Below are 25,867 nucleotides of genomic sequence, written 5' to 3'. Positions count from 1 at the left end.
GGCTTGGACACCCGAGGCCCATATCTGTAAGTTGCGCCGGTCGGCAGAATGTCTGAGATTTCCCTCTGACAACAGACTTGGGGTTACTTGTGTTTTAGGCTTTCCCCTTGGCGGCCAGGTAGGTGCACCCACACATGTGAGGTACCGTTTTCATCGGGACACCTGTGGGAACGCGGGACGGTAGGCCATGTGTTGTGGGGGGCGTGTTTCGATGGGTGCGGCGAGCGAAATGTGCGGAAAAAGCGTTTTTTTCCCCACATTTCCGACTTTGCAGGGCTGTCTGGGTAAAAAAATCTGGGGCGATGGGCGCAAATCACACCTCTGCGGATTCTCACGGGTGTCCTCTTTTCGAAAATGCATGGGGTTCCCTGTTTTCCTCGGTGGCTTGGACACCCGAGGCCCATATCTGTAAGTTGCGCCGGTCGGCAGAATGTCTGAGATTTCCCTCTGACAACAGACTTGGGGTTACTTGTGTTTTAGGCTTTCCCCTTGGCGGCCAGGTAGGTGCACCCACACATGTGAGGTACCATTTTCATCGGGACACCTGTGGGAACGCGGGACGGTAGGCCATGTGTTGTGGGGGGCGTGTTTCGATGGGTGCGGCGAGCGAAATGTGCGGAAAAAGCGTTTTTTTCCCCACATTTCCGACTTTGCAGGGCTGTCTGGGTAAAAAAATCTGGGGCGATGGGCGCAAATCACACCTCTGCGGATTCCCACGGGTGTCCTCTTTTCGAAAATGCATGGGGTTTCCTGTTTTCCTCGGTGGCTTGGACACCCGAGGCCCATATCTGTAAGTTGCGCCGGTCGGCAGAATGTCTGAGATTTCCCTCTGACAACAGACTTGGGGTTACTTGTGTTTTAGGCTTTCCCCTTGGCGGCCAGGTAGGTGCACCCACACATGTGAGGTACCGTTTTCATCGGGACACCTGTGGGAACGCGGGACGGTAGGCCATGTGTTGTGGGGGGCGTGTTTCGATGGGTGCGGCGAGCGAAATGTGCGGAAAAAGCGTTTTTTTCCCCACATTTCCGACTTTGCAGGGCTGTCTGGGTAAAAAAATCTGGGGCGATGGGCGCAAATCACACCTCTGCGGATTCCCACGGGTGTCCTCTTTTCGAAAATGCATGGGGTTCCCTGTTTTCCTCGGTGGCTTGGACACCCGAGGCCCATATCTGTAAGTTGCGCCGGTCGGCAGAATGTCTGAGATTTCCCTCTGACAACAGACTTGGGGTTACTTGTGTTTTAGGCTTTCCCCTTGGCGGCCAGGTAGGTGCACCCACACATGTGAGGTACCGTTTTCATCGGGACACCTGTGGGAACGCGGGACGGTAGGCCATGTGTTGTGGGGGGCGTGTTTCGATGGGTGCGGCAAGCGAAATGTGCGGAAAAAGCGTTTTTTTCCCCACATTTCCGACTTTGCAGGGCTGTCTGGGTAAAAAAATCTGGGGCGATGGGCGCAAATCACACCTCTGCGGATTCCCACGGGTGTCCTCTTTTCGAAAATGCATGGGGTTCCCTGTTTTCCTCGGTGGCTTGGACACCCGAGGCCCATATCTGTAAGTTGCGCCGGTCGGCAGAATGTCTGAGATTTCCCTCTGACAACAGACTTGGGGTTACTTGTGTTTTAGGCTTTCCCCTTGGCGGCCAGGTAGGTGCACCCACACATGTGAGGTACCGTTTTCATCGGGACACCTGTGGGAACGCGGGACGGTAGGCCATGTGTTGTGGGGGGCGTGTTTCGATGGGTGCGGCGAGCGAAATGTGCGGAAAAAGCGTTTTTTTCCCCACATTTCCGACTTTGCAGGGCTGTCTGGGTAAAAAAATCGGGGGCGATGGGCGCAAATCACACCTCTGCGGATTCCCACGGGTGTCCTCTTTTCGAAAATGCATGGGGTTCCCTGTTTTCCTCGGTGGCTTGGACACCCGAGGCCCATATCTGTAAGTTGCGCCGGTCGGCAGAATGTCTGAGATTTCCCTCTGACAACAGACTTGGGGTTACTTGTGTTTTAGGCTTTCCCCTTGGCGGCCAGGTAGGTGCACCCACACATGTGAGGTACCGTTTTCATCGGGACACCTGTGGGAACGCGGGACGGTAGGCCATGTGTTGTGGGGGGCGTGTTTCGATGGGTGCGGCGAGCGAAATGTGCGGGAAAAGCGTTTTTTTCCCCACATTTCCGACTTTGCAGGGCTGTCTGGGTAAAAAAATCTGGGGCGATGGGCGCAAATCACACCTCTGCGGATTCCCACGGGTGTCCTCTTTTCGAAAATGCATGGGGTTCCCTGTTTTCCTCGGTGGCTTGGACACCCGAGGCCCATATCTGTAAGTTGCGCCGGTCGGCAGAATGTCTGAGATTTCCCTCTGACAACAGACTTGGGGTTACTTGTGTTTTAGGCTTTCCCCTTGGCGGCCAGGTAGGTGCACCCACACATGTGAGGTACCGTTTTCATCGGGACACCTGTGGGAACGCGGGACGGTAGGCCATGTGTTGTGGGGGCGTGTTTCGATGGGTGCGGCGAGCGAAATGTGCGGGAAAAGCGTTTTTTTCCCCACATTTCCGACTTTGCAGGGCTGTCTGGGTAAAAAAATCTGGGGCGATGGGCGCAAATCACACCTCTGCGGATTCCCACGGGTGTCCTCTTTTCGAAAATGCATGGGGTTCCCTGTTTTCCTCGGTGGCTTGGACACCCGAGGCCCATATCTGTAAGTTGCGCCGGTCGGCAGAATGTCTGAGATTTCCCTCTGACAACAGACTTGGGGTTACTTGTGTTTTAGGCTTTCCCCTTGGCGGCCAGGTAGGTGCACCCACACATGTGAGGTACCGTTTTCATCGGGACACCTGTGGGAACGCGGGACGGTAGGCCATGTGTTGTGGGGGGTGTGTTTCGATGGGTGCGGCGAGCGAAATGTGCGGAAAAAGCGTTTTTTTCCCCACATTTCCGACTTTGCAGGGCTGTCTGGGTAAAAAAATCTGGGGCGATGGGCGCAAATCACACCTCTGCGGATTCCCACGGGTGTCCTCTTTTCGAAAATGCATGGGGTTCCCTGTTTTCCTCGGTGGCTTGGACACCCGAGGCCCATATCTGTAAGTTGCGCCGGTCGGCAGAATGTCTGAGATTTCCCTCTGACAACAGACTTGGGGTTACTTGTGTTTTAGGCTTTCCCCTTGGCGGCCAGGTAGGTGCACCCACACATGTGAGGTACCGTTTTCATCGGGACACCTGTGGGAACGCGGGACGGTAGGCCATGTGTTGTGGGGGGCGTGTTTCGATGGGTGCGGCGAGCGAAATGTGCGGAAAAAGCGTTTTTTTCCCCACATTTCCGACTTTGCAGGGCTGTCTGGGTAAAAAAATCTGGGGCGATGGGCGCAAATCACACCTCTGCGGATTCTCACGGGTGTCCTCTTTTCGAAAATGCATGGGGTTCCCTGTTTTCCTCGGTGGCTTGGACACCCGAGGCCCATATCTGTAAGTTGCGCCGGTCGGCAGAATGTCTGAGATTTCCCTCTGACAACAGACTTGGGGTTACTTGTGTTTTAGGCTTTCCCCTTGGCGGCCAGGTAGGTGCACCCACACATGTGAGGTACCATTTTCATCGGGACACCTGTGGGAACGCGGGACGGTAGGCCATGTGTTGTGGGGGGCGTGTTTCGATGGGTGCGGCGAGCGAAATGTGCGGAAAAAGCGTTTTTTTCCCCACATTTCCGACTTTGCAGGGCTGTCTGGGTAAAAAAATCTGGGGCGATGGGCGCAAATCACACCTCTGCGGATTCCCACGGGTGTCCTCTTTTCGAAAATGCATGGGGTTCCCTGTTTTCCTCGGTGGCTTGGACACCCGAGGCCCATATCTGTAAGTTGCGCCGGTCGGCAGAATGTCTGAGATTTCCCTCTGACAACAGACTTGGGGTTACTTGTGTTTTAGGCTTTCCCCTTGGCGGCCAGGTAGGTGCACCCACACATGTGAGGTACCGTTTTCATCGGGACACCTGTGGGAACGCGGGACGGTAGGCCATGTGTTGTGGGGGGCGTGTTTCGATGGGTGCGGCGAGCGAAATGTGCGGAAAAAGCGTTTTTTTCCCCACATTTCCGACTTTGCAGGGCTGTCTGGGTAAAAAAATCTGGGGCGATGGGCGCAAATCACACCTCTGCGGATTCCCACGGGTGTCCTCTTTTCGAAAATGCATGGGGTTCCCTGTTTTCCTCGGTGGCTTGGACACCCGAGGCCCATATCTGTAAGTTGCGCCGGTCGGCAGAATGTCTGAGATTTCCCTCTGACAACAGACTTGGGGTTACTTGTGTTTTAGGCTTTCCCCTTGGCGGCCAGGTAGGTGCACCCACACATGTGAGGTACCGTTTTCATCGGGACACCTGTGGGAACGCGGGACGGTAGGCCATGTGTTGTGGGGGGCGTGTTTCGATGGGTGCGGCGAGCGAAATGTGCGGAAAAAGCGTTTTTTTCCCCACATTTCCGACTTTGCAGGGCTGTCTGGGTAAAAAAATCTGGGGCGATGGGCGCAAATCACACCTCTGCGGATTCCCACGGGTGTCCTCTTTTCGAAAATGCATGGGGTTCCCTGTTTTCCTCGGTGGCTTGGACACCCGAGGCCCATATCTGTAAGTTGCGCCGGTCGGCAGAATGTCTGAGATTTCCCTCTGACAACAGACTTGGGGTTACTTGTGTTTTAGGCTTTCCCCTTGGCGGCCAGGTAGGTGCACACACACATGTGAGGTACCGTTTTCATCGGGACACCTGTGGGAACGCGGGACGGTAGGCCATGTGTTGTGGGGGGCGTGTTTCGATGGGTGCGGCGAGCAAAATGTGCGGAAAAAGCGTTTTTTTCCCCACATTTCCGACTTTGCAGGGCTGTCTGGGTAAAAAAATCTGGGGCGATGGGCGCAAATCACACCTCTGCGGATTCCCACGGGTGTCCTCTTTTCGAAAATGCATGGGGTTCCCTGTTTTCCTCGGTGGCTTGGACACCCGAGGCCCATATCTGTAAGTTGCGCCGGTCGGCAGAATGTCTGAGATTTCCCTCTGACAACAGACTTGGGGTTACTTGTGTTTTAGGCTTTCCCCTTGGCGGCCAGGTAGGTGCACCCACACATGTGAGGTACCGTTTTCATCGGGACACCTGTGGGAACGCGGGACGGTAGGCCATGTGTTGTGGGGGGCGTGTTTCGATGGGTGCGGCGAGCGAAATGTGCGGAAAAAGCGTTTTTTTCCCCACATTTCCGACTTTGCAGGGCTGTCTGGGTAAAAAAATCTGGGGCGATGGGCGCAAATCACACCTCTGCGGATTCCCACGGGTGTCCTCTTTTCGAAAATGCATGGGGTTCCCTGTTTTCCTCGGTGGCTTGGACACCCGAGGCCCATATCTGTAAGTTGCGCCGGTCGGCAGAATGTCTGAGATTTCCCTCTGACAACAGACTTGGGGTTACTTGTGTTTTAGGCTTTCCCCTTGGCGGCCAGGTAGGTGCACCCACACATGTGAGGTACCGTTTTCATCGGGACACCTGTGGGAACGCGGGACGGTAGGCCATGTGTTGTGGGGGGCGTGTTTCGATGGGTGCGGCGAGCGAAATGTGCGGAAAAAGCGTTTTTTTCCCCACATTTCTGACTTTGCAGGGCTGTCTGGGTAAAAAAATCTGGGGCGATGGGCGCAAATCACACCTCTGCGGATTCCCACGGGTGTCCTCTTTTCGAAAATGCATGGGGTTCCCTGTTTTCCTCGGTGGCTTGGACACCCGAGGCCCATATCTGTAAGTTGCGCCGGTCGGCAGAATGTCTGAGATTTCCCTCTGACAACAGACTTGGGGTTACTTGTGTTTTAGGCTTTCCCCTTGGCGGCCAGGTAGGTGCACCCACACATGTGAGGTACCGTTTTCATCGGGACACCTGTGGGAACGCGGGACGGTAGGCCATGTGTTGTGGGGGGCGTGTTTCGATGGGTGCGGCGAGCGAAATGTGCGGAAAAAGCGTTTTTTTCCCCACATTTCCGACTTTGCAGGGCTGTCTGGGTAAAAAAATCTGGGGCGATGGGCGCAAATCACACCTCTGCGGATTCCCACGGGTGTCCTCTTTTCGAAAATGCATGGGGTTCCCTGTTTTCCTCGGTGGCTTGGACACCCGAGGCCCATATCTGTAAGTTGCGCCGGTCGGCAGAATGTCTGAGATTTCCCTCTGACAACAGACTTGGGGTTACTTGTGTTTTAGGCTTTCCCCTTGGCGGCCAGGTAGGTGCACACACACATGTGAGGTACCGTTTTCATCGGGACACCTGTGGGAACGCGGGACGGTAGGCCATGTGTTGTGGGGGGCGTGTTTCGATGGGTGCGGCGAGCAAAATGTGCGGAAAAAGCGTTTTTTTCCCCACATTTCCGACTTTGCAGGGCTGTCTGGGTAAAAAAATCTGGGGCGATGGGCGCAAATCACACCTCTGCGGATTCCCACGGGTGTCCTCTTTTCGAAAATGCATGGGGTTCCCTGTTTTCCTCGGTGGCTTGGACACCCGAGGCCCATATCTGTAAGTTGCGCCGGTCGGCAGAATGTCTGAGATTTCCCTCTGACAACAGACTTGGGGTTACTTGTGTTTTAGGCTTTCCCCTTGGCGGCCAGGTAGGTGCACCCACACATGTGAGGTACCGTTTTCATCGGGACACCTGTGGGAACGCGGGACGGTAGGCCATGTGTTGTGGGGGGCGTGTTTCGATGGGTGCGGCGAGCGAAATGTGCGGAAAAAGCGTTTTTTTCCCCACATTTCCGACTTTGCAGGGCTGTCTGGGTAAAAAAATCTGGGGCGATGGGCGCAAATCACACCTCTGCGGATTCCCACGGGTGTCCTCTTTTCGAAAATGCATGGGGTTCCCTGTTTTCCTCGGTGGCTTGGACACCCGAGGCCCATATCTGTAAGTTGCGCCGGTCGGCAGAATGTCTGAGATTTCCCTCTGACAACAGACTTGGGGTTACTTGTGTTTTAGGCTTTCCCCTTGGCGGCCAGGTAGGTGCACCCACACATGTGAGGTACCGTTTTCATCGGGACACCTGTGGGAACGCGGGACGGTAGGCCATGTGTTGTGGGGGGCGTGTTTCGATGGGTGCGGCGAGCGAAATGTGCGGAAAAAGCGTTTTTTTCCCCACATTTCCGACTTTGCAGGGCTGTCTGGGTAAAAAAATCTGGGGCGATGGGCGCAAATCACACCTCTGCGGATTCCCACGGGTGTCCTCTTTTCGAAAATGCATGGGGTTCCCTGTTTTCCTCGGTGGCTTGGACACCCGAGGCCCATATCTGTAAGTTGCGCCGGTCGGCAGAATGTCTGAGATTTCCCTCTGACAACAGACTTGGGGTTACTTGTGTTTTAGGCTTTCCCCTTGGCGGCCAGGTAGGTGCACCCACACATGTGAGGTACCGTTTTCATCGGGACACCTGTGGGAACGCGGGACGGTAGGCCATGTGTTGTGGGGGGCGTGTTTCGATGGGTGCGGCGAGCGAAATGTGCGGAAAAAGCGTTTTTTTCCCCACATTTCCGACTTTGCAGGGCTGTCTGGGTAAAAAAATCTGGGGCGATGGGCGCAAATCACACCTCTGCGGATTCCCACGGGTGTCCTCTTTTCGAAAATGCATGGGGTTCCCTGTTTTCCTCGGTGGCTTGGACACCCGAGGCCCATATCTGTAAGTTGCGCCGGTCGGCAGAATGTCTGAGATTTCCCTCTGACAACAGACTTGGGGTTACTTGTGTTTTAGGCTTTCCCCTTGGCGGCCAGGTAGGTGCACCCACACATGTGAGGTACCGTTTTCATCGGGACACCTGTGGGAACGCGGGACGGTAGGCCATGTGTTGTGGGGGGCGTGTTTCGATGAGTGCGGCGAGCGAAATGTGCGGAAAAAGCGTTTTTTTCCCCACATTTCCGACTTTGCAGGGCTGTCTGGGTAAAAAAATCTGGGGCGATGGGCGCAAATCACACCTCTGCGGATTCCCACGGGTGTCCTCTTTTCGAAAATGCATGGGGTTCCCTGTTTTCCTCGGTGGCTTGGACACCCGAGGCCCATATCTGTAAGTTGCGCCGGTCGGCAGAATGTCTGAGATTTCCCTCTGACAACAGACTTGGGGTTACTTGTGTTTTAGACTTTCCCCTTGGCGGCCAGGTAGGTGCACCCACACATGTGAGGTACCATTTTCATCGGGACACCTGTGGGAACGCGGGACGGTAGGCCATGTGTTGTGGGGGGCGTGTTTCGATGGGTGCGGCGAGCGAAATGTGCGGAAAAAGCGTTTTTTTCCCCACATTTCCGACTTTGCAGGGCTGTCTGGGTAAAAAAATCTGGGGCGATGGGCGCAAATCACACCTCTGCGGATTCCCACGGGTGTCCTCTTTTCGAAAATGCATGGGGTTCCCTGTTTTCCTCGGTGGCTTGGACACCCGAGGCCCATATCTGTAAGTTGCGCCGGTCGGCAGAATGTCTGAGATTTCCCTCTGACAACAGACTTGGGGTTACTTGTGTTTTAGGCTTTCCCCTTGGCGGCCAGGTAGGTGCACCCACACATGGAACGTGGGACGGTAGGCCATGTGTTGTGGGGGGCGTGTTTCGATGGGTGCGGCGAGCGAAATGTGCGGAAAAAGCGTTTTTTTCCCCACATTTCCGACTTTGCAGGGCTGTCTGGGTAAAAAAATCTGGGGCGATGGGTGCAAATCACACCTCTGCGGATTCCCACGGGTGTCCTCTTTTCGAAAATGCATGGGGTTCCCTGTTTTCCTCGGTGGCTTGGACACCCGAGGCCCATATCTGTAAGTTGCGCCGGTCGGCAGAATGTCTGAGATTTCCCTCTGACAACAGACTTGGGGTTACTTGTGTTTTAGGCTTTCCCCTTGGCGGCCAGGTAGGTGCACCCACACATGTGAGGTACCGTTTTCATCGGGACACCTGTGGGAACGCGGGACGGTAGGCCATGTGTTGTGGGGGGCGTGTTGCGATGGGTGCGGCGAGCGAAATGTGCGGAAAAAGCGTTTTTTTCCCCACATTTCCGACTTTGCAGGGCTGTCTGGGAAAAAAAATCTGGGGCGATGGGCGCAAATCACACCTCTGCGGATTCCCACGGGTGTCCTCTTTTCGAAAATGCATGGGGTTCCCTGTTTTCCTCGGTGGCTTGGACACCCGAGGCCCATATCTGTAAGTTGCGCCGGTCGGCAGAATGTCTGAGATTTCCCTCTGACAACAGACTTGGGGTTACTTGTGTTTTAGGCTTTCCCCTGGGCGGCCAGGTAGGTGCACCCACACATGTGAGGTACCGTTTTCATCGGGACACCTGTGGGAACGCGGGACGGTAGGCCATGTGTTGTGGGGGGCGTGTTTCGATGGGTGCGGCGAGCGAAATGTGCGGAAAAAGCGTTTTTTTCCCCACATTTCCGACTTTGCAGGGCTGTCTGGGTAAAAAAATCTGGGGCGATGGGCGCAAATAACACCTCTGCGGATTCCCACGGGTGTCCTCTTTTCGAAAATGCATGGGGTTCCCTGTTTTCCTCGGTGGCTTGGACACCCGAGGCCCATATCTGTAAGTTGCGCCGGTCGGCAGAATGTCTGAGATTTCCCTCTGACAACAGACTTGGGGTTACTTGTGTTTTAGGCTTTCCCCTTGGCGGCCAGGTAGGTGCACCCACACATGTGAGGTACCGTTTTCATCGGGACACCTGTGGGAACGCGGGACGGTAGGCCATGTGTTGTGGGGGGCGTGTTTCGATGGGTGCGGCGAGCGAAATGTGCGGAAAAAGCGTTTTTTTCCCCACATTTCTGACTTTGCAGGGCTGTCTGGGTAAAAAAATCTGGGGCGATGGGCGCAAATCACACCTCTGCGGATTCCCACGGGTGTCCTCTTTTCGAAAATGCATGGGGTTCCCTGTTTTCCTCGGTGGCTTGGACACCCGAGGCCCATATCTGTAAGTTGCGCCGGTCGGCAGAATGTCTGAGATTTCCCTCTGACAACAGACTTGGGGTTACTTGTGTTTTAGGCTTTCCCCTTGGCGGCCAGGTAGGTGCACCCACACATGTGAGGTACCGTTTTCATCGGGACACCTGTGGGAACGCGGGACGGTAGGCCATGTGTTGTGGGGGGCGTGTTTCGATGGGTGCGGCGAGCGAAATGTGCGGAAAAAGCGTTTTTTTCCCCACATTTCCGACTTTGCAGGGCTGTCTGGGTAAAAAAATCTGGGGCGATGGGCGCAAATCACACCTCTGCGGATTCCCACGGGTGTCCTCTTTTCGAAAATGCATGGGGTTCCCTGTTTTCCTCGGTGGCTTGGACACCCGAGGCCCATATCTGTAAGTTGCGCCGGTCGGCAGAATGTCTGAGATTTCCCTCTGACAACAGACTTGGGGTTACTTGTGTTTTAGGCTTTCCCCTTGGCGGCCAGGTAGGTGCACCCACACATGTGAGGTACCGTTTTCATCGGGACACCTGTGGGAACGCGGGACGGTAGGCCATGTGTTGTGGGGGGCGTGTTTCGATGGGTGCGGCGAGCGAAATGTGCGGAAAAAGCGTTTTTTTCCCCACATTTCCGACTTTGCAGGGCTGTCTGGGTAAAAAAATCGGGGGCGATGGGCGCAAATCACACCTCTGCGGATTCCCACGGGTGTCCTCTTTTCGAAAATGCATGGGGTTCCCTGTTTTCCTCGGTGGCTTGGACACCCGAGGCCCATATCTGTAAGTTGCGCCGGTCGGCAGAATGTCTGAGATTTCCCTCTGACAACAGACTTGGGGTTACTTGTGTTTTAGGCTTTCCCCTTGGCGGCCAGGTAGGTGCACCCACACATGTGAGGTACCGTTTTCATCGGGACACCTGTGGGAACGCGGGACGGTAGGCCATGTGTTGTGGGGGGCGTGTTTCGATGGGTGCGGCGAGCGAAATGTGCGGGAAAAGCGTTTTTTTCCCCACATTTCCGACTTTGCAGGGCTGTCTGGGTAAAAAAATCTGGGGCGATGGGCGCAAATCACACCTCTGCGGATTCCCACGGGTGTCCTCTTTTCGAAAATGCATGGGGTTCCCTGTTTTCCTCGGTGGCTTGGACACCCGAGGCCCATATCTGTAAGTTGCGCCGGTCGGCAGAATGTCTGAGATTTCCCTCTGACAACAGACTTGGGGTTACTTGTGTTTTAGGCTTTCCCCTTGGCGGCCAGGTAGGTGCACCCACACATGTGAGGTACCGTTTTCATCGGGACACCTGTGGGAACGCGGGACGGTAGGCCATGTGTTGTGGGGGGCGTGTTTCGATGGGTGCGGCGAGCAAAATGTGCGGGAAAAGCGTTTTTTTCCCCACATTTCCGACTTTGCAGGGCTGTCTGGGTAAAAAAATCTGGGGCGATGGGCGCAAATCACACCTCTGCGGATTCCCACGGGTGTCCTCTTTTCGAAAATGCATGGGGTTCCCTGTTTTCCTCGGTGGCTTGGACACCCGAGGCCCATATCTGTAAGTTGCGCCGGTCGGCAGAATGTCTGAGATTTCCCTCTGACAACAGACTTGGGGTTACTTGTGTTTTAGGCTTTCCCCTTGGCGGCCAGGTAGGTGCACCCACACATGTGAGGTACCGTTTTCATCGGGACACCTGTGGGAACGCGGGACGGTAGGCCATGTGTTGTGGGGGGTGTGTTTCGATGGGTGCGGCGAGCGAAATGTGCGGAAAAAGTGTTTTTTCCCCCACATTTCCGACTTTGCAGGGCTGTCTGGGTAAAAAAATCTGGGGCGATGGGCGCAAATCACACCTCTGCGCATTCCCACGGGTGTCCTCTTTTCGAAAATGCATGGGGTTCCCTGTTTTCCTCGGTGGCTTGGACACCCGAGGCCCATATCTGTAAGTTGCGCCGGTCGGCAGAATGTCTGAGATTTCCCTCTGACAACAGACTTGGGGTTACTTGTGTTTTAGGCTTTCCCCTTGGCGGCCAGGTAGGTGCACCCACACATGTGAGGTACCGTTTTCATCGGGACACCTGTGGGAACGCGGGACGGTAGGCCATGTGTTGTGGGGGGCATGTTTCGATGGGTGCGGCGAGCGAAATGTGCGGAAAAAGCGTTTTTTTCCCCACATTTCCGACTTTGCAGGGCTGTCTGGGTAAAAAAATCTGGGGCGATGGGCGCAAATCACACCTCTGCGGATTCCCACGGGTGTCCTCTTTTCGAAAATGCATGGGGTTCCCTGTTTTCCTCGGTGGCTTGGACACCCGAGGCCCATATCTGTAAGTTGCGCCGGTCGGCAGAATGTCTGAGATTTCCCTCTGACAACAGACTTGGGGTTACTTGTGTTTTAGGCTTTCCCCTTGGCGGCCAGGTAGGTGCACCCACACATGTGAGGTACCATTTTCATCGGGACACCTGTGGGAACGCGGGACGGTAGGCCATGTGTTGTGGGGGGCGTGTTTCGATGGGTGCGGCGAGCGAAATGTGCGGAAAAAGCGTTTTTTTCCCCACATTTCCGACTTTGCAGGGCTGTCTGGGTAAAAAAATCTGGGGCGATGGGCGCAAATCACACCTCTGCGGATTCCCACGGGTGTCCTCTTTTCGAAAATGCATGGGGTTCCCTGTTTTCCTCGGTGGCTTGGACACCCGAGGCCCATATCTGTAAGTTGCGCCGGTCGGCAGAATGTCTGAGATTTCCCTCTGACAACAGACTTGGGGTTACTTGTGTTTTAGGCTTTCCCCTTGGCGGCCAGGTAGGTGCACCCACACATGTGAGGTACCGTTTTCATCGGGACACCTGTGGGAACGCGGGACGGTAGGCCATGTGTTGTGGGGGGCGTGTTTCGATGGGTGCGGCGAGCGAAATGTGCGGAAAAAGCGTTTTTTTCCCCACATTTCCGACTTTGCAGGGCTGTCTGGGTAAAAAAATCTGGGGCGATGGGCGCAAATCACACCTCTGCGGATTCCCACGGGTGTCCTCTTTTCGAAAATGCATGGGGTTCCCTGTTTTCCTCGGTGGCTTGGACACCCGAGGCCCATATCTGTAAGTTGCGCCGGTCGGCAGAATGTCTGAGATTTCCCTCTGACAACAGACTTGGGGTTACTTGTGTTTTAGGCTTTCCCCTTGGCGGCCAGGTAGGTGCACCCACACATGTGAGGTACCGTTTTCATCGGGACACCTGTGGGAACGCGGGACGGTAGGCCATGTGTTGTGGGGGGCGTGTTTCGATGGGTGCGGCGAGCAAAATGTGCGGAAAAAGCGTTTTTTTCCCCACACTTCCGACTTTGCAGGGCTGTCTGGGTAAAAAAATCTGGGCCGATGGGCGCAAATCACACCTCTGCGGATTCCCACGGGTGTCCTCTTTTCGAAAATGCATGGGGTTCCCTGTTTTCCTCGGTGGCTTGGACACCCGAGGCCCATATCTGTAAGTTGCGCCGGTCGGCAGAATGTCTGAGATTTCCCTCTGACAACAGACTTGGGGTTACTTGTGTTTTAGGCTTTCCCCTTGGCGGCCAGGTAGGTGCACCCACACATGTGAGGTACCGTTTTCATCGGGACACCTGTGGGAACGCGGGACGGTAGGCCATGTGTTGTGGGGGGCGTGTTTCGATGGGTGCAGCGAGCGAAATGTGCGGAAAAAGCGTTTTTTTCCCCACACTTCCGACTTTGCAGGGCTGTCTGGGTAAAAAAATCTGGGGCGATGGGCGCAAATCACACCTCTGCGGATTCCCACGGGTGTCCTCTTTTCGAAAATGCATGGGGTTCCCTGTTTTCCTCGGTGGCTTGGACACCCGAGGCCCATATCTGTAAGTTGCGCCGGTCGGCAGAATGTCTGAGATTTCCCTCTGACAACAGACTTGGGGTTACTTGTGTTTTAGGCTTTCCCCTTGGCGGCCAGGTAGGTGCACCCACACATGTGAGGTACCGTTTTCATCGGGACACCTGTGGGAACGCGGGACGGTAGGCCATGTGTTGTGGGGGGCGTGTTTCGATGGGTGCGGCGAGCGAAATGTGCGGAAAAAGCGTTTTTTTCCCCACATTTCCGACTTTGCAGGGCTGTCTGGGTAAAAAAATCTGGGGCGATGGGCGCAAATCACACCTCTGCGGATTCCCACGGGTGTCCTCTTTTCGAAAATGCATGGGGTTCCCTGTTTTCCTCGGTGGCTTGGACACCCGAGTCCCATGTCTGTAAGTTGCGCCGGTCGGCAGAATGTCTGAGATTTCCCTCTGACAACAGACTTGGGGTTACTTGTGTTTTAGGCTTTCCCCTTGGCGGCCAGGTAGGTGCACCCACACATGTGAGGTACCGTTTTCATCGGGACACCTGTGGGAACGCGGGACGGTAGGCCATGTGTTGTGGGGGGCGTGTTTCGATGGGTGCGGCGAGCGAAATGTGCGGAAAAAGCGTTTTTTCCCCACATTTCCGACTTTGCAGGGCTGTCTGGGTAAAAAAATCTGGGGTGATGGGCGCAAATCACACCTCTGCGGATTCCCACGGGTGTCCTCTTTTCGAAAATGCATGGGGTTCCCTGTTTTCCTCGGTGGCTTGGACACCCGAGGCCCATATCTGTAAGTTGCGCCGGTCGGCAGAATGTCTGAGATTTCCCTCTGACAACAGACTTGGGGTTACTTGTGTTTTAGGCTTTCCCCTTGGCGGCCAGGTAGGTGCACCCACACATGTGAGGTACCGTTTTCATCGGGACACCTGTGGGAACGCGGGACGGTAGGCCATGTGTTGTGGGGGGCGTGTTTCGATGGGTGCGGCGAGCGAAATGTGCGGAAAAAGCGTTTTTTTCCCCACATTTCCGACTTTGCAGGGCTGTCTGGGTAAAAAAATCTGGGGCGATGGGCGCAAATCACACCTCTGCGGATTCCCACGGGTGTCCTCTTTTCGAAAATGCATGGGGTTCCCTGTTTTCCTCGGTGGCTTGGACACCCGAGGCCCATATCTGTAAGTTGCGCCGGTCGGCAGAATGTCTGAGATTTCCCTCTGACAACAGACTTGGGGTTACTTGTGTTTTAGGCTTTCCCCTTGGCGGCCAGGTAGGTGCACCCACACATGTGAGGTACCGTTTTCATCGGGACACCTGTGGGAACGCGGGACGGTAGGCCATGTGTTGTGGGGGGCGTGTTTCGATGGGTGCGGCGAGCAAAATGTGCGGAAAAAGCGTTTTTTTCCCCACATTTCCGACTTTGCAGGGCTGTCTGGGTAAAAAAATCTGGGGCGATGGGCGCAAATCACACCTCTGCGGATTCCCACGGGTGTCCTCTTTTCGAAAATGCATGGGGTTCCCTGTTTTCCTCGGTGGCTTGGACAGCCGAGGCCCATATCTGTAAGTTGCGCCGGTCGGCAGAATGTCTGAGATTTCCCTCTGACAACAGACTTGGGGTTACTTGTGTTTTAGGCTTTCCCCTTGGCGGCCAGGTAGGTGCACCCACACATGTGAGGTACCGTTTTCATCGGGACACCTGTGGAAACGCGGGACGGTAGGCCATGTGTTGTGGGGGGCGTGTTTCGATGGGTGCGGCGAGCGAAATGTGCGGAAAAAGCGTTTTTTTCCCCACATTTCCGACTTTGCAGGGCTGTCTGGGTAAAAAAATCTGGGGCGATGGGCGCAAATCACACCTCTGCGGATTCCCACGGGTGTCCTCTTTTCGAAAATGCATGGGGTTCCCTGTTTTCCTCGGTAGTTGCGCCGGTCGGCAGAATGTCTGAGATTTCCCTCTGACAACAGACTTGGGGTTACTTGTGTTTTAGGCTTTCCCCTTGGCGGCCAGGTAGGTGCACCCACACATGTGAGGTACCGTTTTCATCGGGACACCTGTGGGAACGCGGGACGGTAGGCCATGTGTTGTGGGGGGCGTGTTTCGATGGGTGCGGCGAGCGAAATGTGCGGAAAAAGCGTTTTTTTGCCCACACTTCCGACTTTGCAGGGCTGTCTGGGTAAAAAAATCTGGGGCGATGGGCGCAAATCACACCTCTGCGGATTCCCACGGGTGTCCTCTTTTCGAAAATGCATGGGGTTCCCTGTTTTCCTCGGTGGCTTGGACACCCGAGGCCCATATCTGTAAGTTGCGCCGGTCGGCAGAATGTCTGAGATTTCCCTCTGACAACAGACTTGGGGTTACTTGTGTTTTAGGCTTTCCCCTTGGCGGCCAGGTAGGTGCACCCACACATGTGAGGTACCGTTTTCATCGGGACACCTGTGGGAACGCGGGACGGTAGGCCATGTGTTGTGGGGGGCGTGTTTCGATGGGTGCGGCGAGCGAAATGTGCGGAAAAAGCGTTTTTTTCCCCACATTTCCGACTTTGCAGGGCTGTCTGGGTAAAAAAATCTGGGGCGATGGGCGCAAATCACACCTCTGCGGATTCCCACGGGTGTCCTCTTTTCGAAAATGCATGGGGTTCCCTGTTTTCCTCGGTGGCTTGGACACACGAGGCCCATATCTGTAAGTTGCGCCGGTCGGCAGAATGTCTGAGATTTCCCTCTGACAACAGACTTGGGGTTACTTGTGTTTTAGGCTTTCCCCTTGGCGGCCAGGTAGGTGCACCCACACATGTGAGGTACCGTTTTCATCAGGACACCTGTGGAAACGCGGGACGGTAGGCCATGTGTTGTGGGGGGCGTGTTTCGATGGGTGCGGCGAGCGAAATGTGCGGAAAAAGCGTTTTTTTCCCCACATTTCCGACTTTGCAGGGCTGTCTGGGTAAAAAAATCTGGGGCGATGGGCGCAAATCACACCTCTGCGGATTCCCACGGGTGTCCTCTTTTCGAAAATGCATGGGGCCCTGTTTTCCTCGGTGGCTTGGACACCCGAGGCCCATATCTGTAAGTTGCGCCGGTCGGCAGAATGTCTGAGATTTCCCTCTGACAACAGACTTGGGGTTACTTGTGTTTTAGGCTTTCCCCTTGGCGGCCAGGTAGGTGCACCCACACATGTGAGGTACCGTTTTCATCGGGACACCTGTGGGAACGCGGGACGGTAGGCCATGTGTTGTGGGGGGCGTGTTTCGATGGGTGCGGCGAGCGAAATGTGCGGAAAAAGCGTTTTTTTCCCCACATTTCCGACTTTGCAGGGCTGTCTGGGTAAAAAAATCTGGGGCGATGGGCGCAAATCACACCTCTGCGGATTCCCACGGGTGTCCTCTTTTCGAAAATGCATGGGGTTCCCTGTTTTCCTCGGTAGTTGCGCCGGTCGGCAGAATGTCTGAGATTTCCCTCTGACAACAGACTTGGGGTTACTTGTGTTTTAGGCTTTCCCCTTGGCGGCCAGGTAGGTGCACCCACACATGTGAGGTACCGTTTTCATCGGGACACCTGTGGGAACGCGGGACGGTAGGCCATGTGTTGTGGGGGGCGTGTTTCGATGGGTGCGGCGAGCGAAATGTGCGGAAAAAGCGTTTTTTTCCCCACATTTCCGACTTTGCAGGGCTGTCTGGGTAAAAAAATCTGGGGCGATGGGCGCAAATCACACCTCTGCAGATTCCCACGGGTGTCCTCTTTTCGAAAATGCATGGGGTTCCCTATTTTCCTCGGTGGCTTGGACACCCGAGGCCCATATCTGTAAGTTGCGCCGGTCGGCAGAATGTCTGAGATTTCCCTCTGACAACAGACTTGGGGTTACTTGTGTTTTAGGCTTTCCCCTTGGCGGCCAGGTAGGTGCACCCACACATGTGAGGTACCGTTTTCATCGGGACACCTGTGGGAACGCGGGACGGTAGGCCATGTGTTGTGGGGGGCGTGTTTCGATGGGTGCGGCGAGCGAAATGTGCGGAAAAAGTGTTTTTTTCCCCACATTTCCGACTTTGCAGGGCTGTCTGGGTAAAAAAATCTGGGGCGATGGGCGCAAATCACACCTCTGCGGATTCCCACGGGTGTCCTCTTTTCGAAAATGCATGGGGTTCCCTGTTTTCCTCGGTGGCTTGGACACCTGAGGCCCATATCTGTAAGTTGCGCCGGTCGGCAGAATGTCTGAGATTTCCCTCTGACAACAGACTTGGGGTTACTTGTGTTTTAGGCTTTCCCCTTGGCGGCCAGGTAGGTGCACCCACACATGTGAGGTACCGTTTTCATCGGGACACCTGTGGGAACGCGGGACGGTAGGCCATGTGTTGTGGGGGGCGTGTTTCGATGGGTGCGGCGAGCGAAATGTGTGGAAAAAGCGTTTTTTTCCCCACATTTCCGACTTTGCAGGGCTGTCTGGGTAAAAAAATCTGGGGCGATGGGTGCAAATCACACCTCTGCGGATTCCCACGGGTGTCCTCTTTTCGAAAATGCATGGGGTTCCCTGTTTTCCTCGGTGGCTTGGACACCCGAGGCCCATATCTGTAAGTTGCGCCGGTCGGCAGAATGTCTGAGATTTCCCTCTGACAACAGACTTGGGGTTACTTGTGTTTTAGGCTTTCCCCTTGGCGGCCAGGTAGGTGCACCCACACATGTGAGGTACCGTTTTCATCGGGACACCTGTGGGAACGCGGGACGGTAGGCCATGTGTTGTGGGGGGCGTGTTTCCATGGGTGCGGCGAGCGAAATGTGCGGAAAAAGCGTTTTTTTCCCCACATTTCCGACTTTGCAGGGCTGTCTGGGTAAAAAAATCTGGGGCGATGGGCGCAAATCACACCTCTGCGGATTCCCACGGGTGTCCTCTTTTCGAAAATGCATGGGGTTCCCTGTTTTCCTCGGTGGCTTGGACACCCGAGGCCCATATCTGTAAGTTGCGCCGGTCGGCAGAATGTCTGAGATTTCCCTCTGACAACAGACTTGGGGTTACTTGTGTTTTAGGCTTTCCCCTTGGCGGCCAGGTAGGTGCACCCACACATGTGAGGTACCGTTTTCATCGGGACACCTGTGGGAACGCGGGACAGTAGGCCATGTGTTGTGGGGGGCGTGTTTCGATGGGTGCGGCGAGCCAAATGTGCGGAAAAAGCGTTTTTTTCCCCACATTTCCGACTTTGCAGGGCTGTCTGGGTAAAAAAATCTGGGGCGATGGGCGCAAATCACACCTCTGCGGATTCCCACGGGTGTCCTCTTTTCGAAAATGCATGGGGTTCCCTGTTTTCCTCAGTGGCTTGGACACCCGAGGCCCATATCTGTAAGTTGCGCCGGTCGGCAGAATGTCTGAGATTTCCCTCTGACAACAGACTTGGGGTTACTTGTGTTTTAGGCTTTCCCCTTGGCGGCCAGGTAGATGCACCCACACATGTGAGGTACCGTTTTCATCGGGACACCTGTGGGAACGCGGGACGGTAGGCCATGTGTTGTGGGGGGTGTGTTTCGATGGGTGCGGCGAGCGAAATGTGTGGAAAAAGCGTTTTTTTCCCCACATTTCCGACTTTGCAGGGCTGTCTGGGTAAAAAAATCTGGGGCGATGGGCGCAAATCACACCTCTGCGGATTCCCACGGGTGTCCTCTTTTCGAAAATGCATGGGGTTCCCTGTTTTCCTCGGTGGCTTGGACACCCGAGGCCCATATCTGTAAGTTGCGCCGGTCGGCAGAATGTCTGAGATTTCCCTCTGACAACAGACTTGGGGTTACTTGTGTTTTAGGCTTTCCCCTTGGCGGCCAGGTAGGTGCACCCACACATGTGAGGTACCGTTTTCATCGGGACACCTGTGGGAACGCGGGACGGTAGGCCATGTGTTGTGGGGGGCGTGTTTCGATGGGTGCGGCGAGCGAAATGTGCGGAAAAAGCGTTTATTTCCCCACATTTCCGACTTTGCAGGGCTGTCTAGGTAAAAAAATCTGGGGCGATGGGCGCAAATCACACCTCTGCGGATTCCCACGGGTGTCCTCTTTTCGAAAATGCATGGGGTTCCCTGTTTTCCTCGGTGGCTTGGACACCCGAGGCCCATATCTGTAAGTTGCGCCGGTCGGCAGAATGTCTGAGATTTCCCTCTGACAACAGACTTGGGGTTACTTGTGTTTTAGGCTTTCCCCTTGGCGGCCAGGTAGGTGCACCCACACATGTGAGGTACCGTTTTCATCGGGACACCTGTGGGAACGCGGGACGGTAGGCCATGTGTTGTGGGGGGCGTGTTTCGATGGGTGCGGCGAGCCAAATGTGCGGAAAAGGCGTTTTTTTCCCCACATTTCCGACTTTGCAGGGCTGTCTGGGTAAAAAAATCTGGGGCGATGGGCGCAAATCACACCTCTGCGGATTCCCACGGGTGTCCTCTTTTCGAAAATGCATGGGGTTCCCTGTTTTCCTCGGTGGCTTGGACACCCGAGGCCCATATCTGTAAGTTGCGCCGGTCGGCAGAATGTCTGAGATTTCCCTCTGACAACAGACTTGGGGTTACTTGTGTTTTAGGCTTTCCCCTTGGCGGCCAGGTAGGTGCACCCACACATGTGAGGTACCGTTTTCATCGGGACACCTGTGGGAACGCGGGACGGTAGGCCATGTGTTGTGGGGGGCGTGTTTCGATGGGTGCGGCGAGCGAAATGTGCGGAAAAAGCGTTTTTTTCCCCACATTTCCGACTTTGCAGGGCTGTCTGGGTAAAAAAATCTGGGGCGATGGGCGCAAATCACACCTCTGCGGATTCCCACGGGTGTCCTCTTTTCGAAAATGCATGGGGTTCCCTGTTTTCCTTGGTGGCTTGGACACCCGAGGCCCATATCTGTAAGTTGCGCCGGTCGGCAGAATGTCTGAGATTTCCCTCTGACAACAGACTTGGGGTTACTTGTGTTTTAGGCTTTCCCCTTGGCGGCCAGGTAGGTGCACCCACACATGTGAGGTACCATTTTCATCGGGACACCTGTGGGAATGCGGGACGGTAGGCCATGTGTTGTGGGGGGCGTGTTTCGATGGGTGCGGCGAGCGAAATGTGCGGAAAAAGCGTTTTTTCCCCCACATTTCCGACTTTGCAGGGCTGTCTGGGTAAAAAAATCTGGGGCGATGGGCGCAAATCACACCTCTGCGGATTCCCACGGGTGTCCTCTTTTCGAAAATGCATGGGGTTCCCTGTTTTCCTCGGTGGCTTGGACACCCGAGGCCCATATCTGTAAGTTGCGCCGGTCGGCAGAATGTCTGAGATTTCCCTCTGACAACAGACTTGGGGTTACTTGTGTTTTAGGCTTTCCCCTTGGCGGCCAGGTAGGTGCACCCACACATGTGAGGTACCGTTTTCATCGGGACACCTGTGGGAACGCGGGACAGTAGGCCATGTGTTGTGGGGGGCGTGTTTCGATGGGTGCGGCGAGCGAAATGTGCGGAAAAAGCGTTTTTTTCCCCACATTTCCGACTTTGCAGGGCTGTCTGGGTAAAAAAATCTGGGGCGATGGGCGCAAATCACACCTCTGCGGATTCCCACGGGTGTCCTCTTTTCGAAAATGCATGGGGTTCCCTGTTTTCCTCGGTAGTTGCGCCGGTCGGCAGAATGTCTGAGATTTCCCTCTGACAACAGACTTGGGGTTACTTGTGTTTTAGGCTTTCCCCTTGGCGGCCAGGTAGGTGCACCCACACATGTGAGGTACTGTTTTCATCGGGACACCTGTGGGAACGCGGGACGGTAGGCCATGTGTTGTGGGGGGCGTGTTTCGATGGGTGCGGCGAGCGAAATGTGCGAAAAAAGCGTTTTTTTCCCCACATTTCCGACTTTGCAGGGCTGTCTGGGTAAAAAAATCTGGGGCGATGGGCGCAAATCACACCTCTGCGGATTCCCACGGGTGTCCTCTTTTCGAAAATGCATGGGGTTCCCTGTTTTCCTCGGTGGCTTGGACACCCGAGGCCCATATCTGTAAGTTGCGCCGGTCGGCAGAATGTCTGAGATTTCCCTCTGACAACAGACTTGGGGTTACTTGTGTTTTAGGCTTTCCCCTTGGCGGCCAGGTAGGTGCACCCACACATGTGAGGTACCGTTTTCATCGGGACACCTGTGGGAACGCGGGACGGTAGGCCATGTGTTGTGGGGGGCGTGTTTCGATGGGTGCGGCGAGCGAAATGTGCGGAAAAAGCGTTTTTTTCCCCACATTTCCGACTTTGCAGGGCTGTCTGGGTAAAAAAATCTGGGGCGATGGGCGCAAATCACACCTCTGCGGATTCCCACGGGTGTCCTCTTTTCGAAAATGCATGGGGTTCCCTGTTTTCCTCGGTGGCTTGGACACCCGAGGCCCATATCTGTAAGTTGCGCCGGTCGGCAGAATGTCTGAGATTTCCCTCTGACAACAGACTTGGGGTTACTTGTGTTTTAGGCTTTCCCCTTGGCGGCCAGGTAGGTGCACCCACACATGTGAGGTACCGTTTTCATCGGGACACCTGTGGGAACGCGGGACGGTAGGCCATGTGTTGTGGGGGGCGTGTTTCGATGGGTGCGGCGAGCGAAATGTGCGGAAAAAGCGTTTTTTTTCCACATTTACGACTTTGCAGGGCTGTCTGGGTAAAAAAAACTGGGGCGATGGGCGCAAATCACACCTCTGCGGATTCCCACGGGTGTCCTCTTTTCGAAAATGCATGGGGTTCCCTGTTTTCCTCGGTGGCTTGGACACCCGAGGCCCATATCTGTAAGTTGCGCCGGTCGGCAGAATGTCTGAGATTTCCCTCTGACAACAGACTTGGGGTTACTTGTGTTTTAGGCTTTCCCCTTGGCGGCCAGGTAGGTGCACCCACACATGTGAGGTACCGTTTTCATCGGGACACCTGTGGGAACGCGGGACGGTAGGCCATGTGTTGTGGGGGGCGTGTTTCCATGGGTGCGGCGAGCGAAATGTGCGGAAAAAGCGTTTTTTTCCCCACATTTCCGACTTTGCAGGGCTGTCTGGGTAAAAAAATCTGGGGCGATGGGCGCAAATCACACCTCTGCGGATTCCCACGGGTGTCCTCTTTTCGAAAATGCATGGGGTTCCCTGTTTTCCTCGGTGGCTTGGACACCCGAGGCCCATATCTGTAAGTTGCGCCGGTCGGCAGAATGTCTGAGATTTCCCTCTGACAACAGACTTGGGGTTACTTGTGTTTTAGGCTTTCCCCTTGGCGGCCAGGTAGGTGCACCCACACATGTGAGGTACCGTTTTCATCGGGACACCTGTGGGAACGCGGGACGGTAGGCCATATGTTGTGGGGGGCGTGTTTCGATGGGTGCGGCGAGCGAAATGTGCGGAAAAAGCGTTTTTTTCCCCACATTTCCGACTTTGCAGGGCTGTCTGGGTAAAAAAATCTGGGGCGATGGGCGCAAATCACACCTCTGCGGATTCCCACGGGTGTCCTCTTTTCGAAAATGCATGGGGTTCCCTGTTTTCCTCGGTGGCTTGGACACCTGAGGCCCATATCTGTAAGTTGTGCCGGTCGGCAGAATGTCTGAGATTTCCCTCTGACAACAGACTTGGGGTTACTTGTGTTTTAGGCTTTCCCCTTGGCGGCCAGGTAGGTGCACCCACACATGTGAGGTACCGTTTTCATCGGGACACCTGTGGGAACGCGGGACGGTAGGCCATGTGTTGTGGGGGGCGTGTTTCGATGGGTGCGGCGAGCGAAATGTGTGGAAAAAGCGTTTTTTTCCCCACATTTCCGACTTTGCAGGGCTGTCTGGGTAAAAAAATCTGGGGCGATGGGTGCAAATCACACCTCTGCGGATTCCCACGGGTGTCCTCTTTTCGAAAATGCATGGGGTTCCCTGTTTTCCTCGGTGGCTTGGACACCCGAGGCCCATATCTGTAAGTTGCGCCGGTCGGCAGAATGTCTGAGATTTCCCTCTGACAACAGACTTGGGGTTACTTGTGTTTTAGGCTTTCCCCTTGGCGGCCAGGTAGGTGCACCCACACATGTGAGGTACCGTTTTCATCGGGACACCTGTGGGAACGCGGGACGGTAGGCCATGTGTTGTGGGGGGCGTGTTTCCATGGGTGCGGCGAGCGAAATGTGCGGAAAAAGCGTTTTTTTCCCCACATTTCCGACTTTGCAGGGCTGTCTGGGTAAAAAAATCTGGGGCGATGGGCGCAAATCACACCTCTGCGGATTCCCACGGGTGTCCTCTTTTCGAAAATGCATGGGGTTCCCTGTTTTCCTCGGTGGCTTGGACACCCGAGGCCCAAATCTGTAAGTTGCGCCGGTCGGCAGAATGTCTGAGATTTCCCTCTGACAACAGACTTGGGGTTACTTGTGTTTTAGGCTTTCCCCTTGGCGGCCAGGTAGGTGCACCCACACATGTGAGGTACCGTTTTCATCGGGACACCTGTGGGAACGCGGGACAGTAGGCCATGTGTTGTGGGGGGCGTGTTTCGATGGGTGCGGCGAGCCAAATGTGCGGAAAAAGCGTTTTTTTCCCCACATTTCCGACTTTGCAGGGCTGTCTGGGTAAAAAAATCTGGGGCGATGGGCGCAAATCACACCTCTGCGGATTCCCACGGGTGTCCTCTTTTCGAAAATGCATGGGGTTCCCTGTTTTCCTCAGTGGCTTGGACACCCGAGGCCCATATCTGTAAGTTGCGCCGGTCGGCAGAATGTCTGAGATTTCCCTCTGACAACAGACTTGGGGTTACTTGTGTTTTAGGCTTTCCCCTTGGCGGCCAGGTAGATGCACCCACACATGTGAGGTACCGTTTTCATCGGGACACCTGTGGGAACGCGGGACGGTAGGCCATGTGTTGTGGGGGGTGTGTTTCGATGGGTGCGGCGAGCGAAATGTGTGGAAAAAGCATTTTTTTCCCCACATTTCCGACTTTGCAGGGCTGTCTGGGTAAAAAAATCTGGGGCGATGGGCGCAAATCACACCTCTGCGGATTCCCACGGGTGTCCTCTTTTCGAAAATGCATGGGGTTCCCTGTTTTCCTCGGTGGCTTGGACACCCGAGGCCCATATCTGTAAGTTGCGCCGGTCGGCAGAATGTCTGAGATTTCCCTCTGACAACAGACTTGGGGTTACTTGTGTTTTAGGCTTTCCCCTTGGCGGCCAGGTAGGTGCACCCACACATGTGAGGTACCGTTTTCATCGGGACACCTGTGGGAACGCGGGACGGTAGGCCATGTGTTGTGGGGGGCGTGTTTCGATGGGTGCGGCGAGCGAAATGTGCGGAAAAAGCGTTTATTTCCCCACATTTCCGACTTTGCAGGGCTGTCTAGGTAAAAAAATCTGGGGCGATGGGCGCAAATCACACCTCTGCGGATTCCCACGGGTGTCCTCTTTTCGAAAATGCATGGGGTTCCCTGTTTTCCTCGGTGGCTTGGACACCCGAGGCCCATATCTGTAAGTTGCGCCGGTCGGCAGAATGTCTGAGATTTCCCTCTGACAACAGACTTGGGGTTACTTGTGTTTTAGGCTTTCCCCTTGGCGGCCAGGTAGGTGCACCCACACATGTGAGGTACCGTTTTCATCGGGACACCTGTGGGAACGCGGGACGGTAGGCCATGTGTTGTGGGGGGCGTGTTTCGATGGGTGCGGCGAGCGAAATGTGCGGAAAAAGCATTTTTTTCCCCACATTTCCGACTTTGCAGGGCTGTCTGGGTAAAAAAATCTGGGGCGATGGGCGCAAATCACACCTCTGCGGATTCCCACGGGTGTCCTCTTTTCGAAAATGCATGGGGTTCCCTGTTTTCCTCGGTGGCTTGGACACCCGAGGCCCATATCTGTAAGTTGCGCCGGTCGGCAGAATGTCTGAGATTTCCCTCTGACAACAGACTTGGGGTTACTTGTGTTTTAGGCTTTCCCCTTGGCGGCCAGGTAGGTGCACCCACACATGTGAGGTACCGTTTTCATCGGGACACCTGTGGGAACGCGGGACGGTAGGCCATGTGTTGTGGGGGGCGTGTTTCGATGGGTGCGGCGAGCCAAATGTGCGGAAAAAGCGTTTTTTTCCCCACATTTCCGACTTTGCAGGGCTGTCTGGGTAAAAAAATCTGGGGCGATGGGCGCAAATCACACCTCTGCGGATTCCCACGGGTGTCCTCTTTTCGAAAATGCATGGGGTTCCCTGTTTTCCTCGGTGGCTTGGACACCCG

Source organism: Ambystoma mexicanum, chromosome 2q (genome assembly GCF_040938575.1).
Source record: "Ambystoma mexicanum isolate Mex_15411 chromosome 2q, UKY_AmexF1_1, whole genome shotgun sequence".
Lineage (NCBI taxonomy): Eukaryota > Metazoa > Chordata > Amphibia > Caudata > Ambystomatidae > Ambystoma > Ambystoma mexicanum.
The sequence above is the reverse complement of the archived record's forward strand: the minus strand, read 5'-3'. Positions refer to the sequence as shown.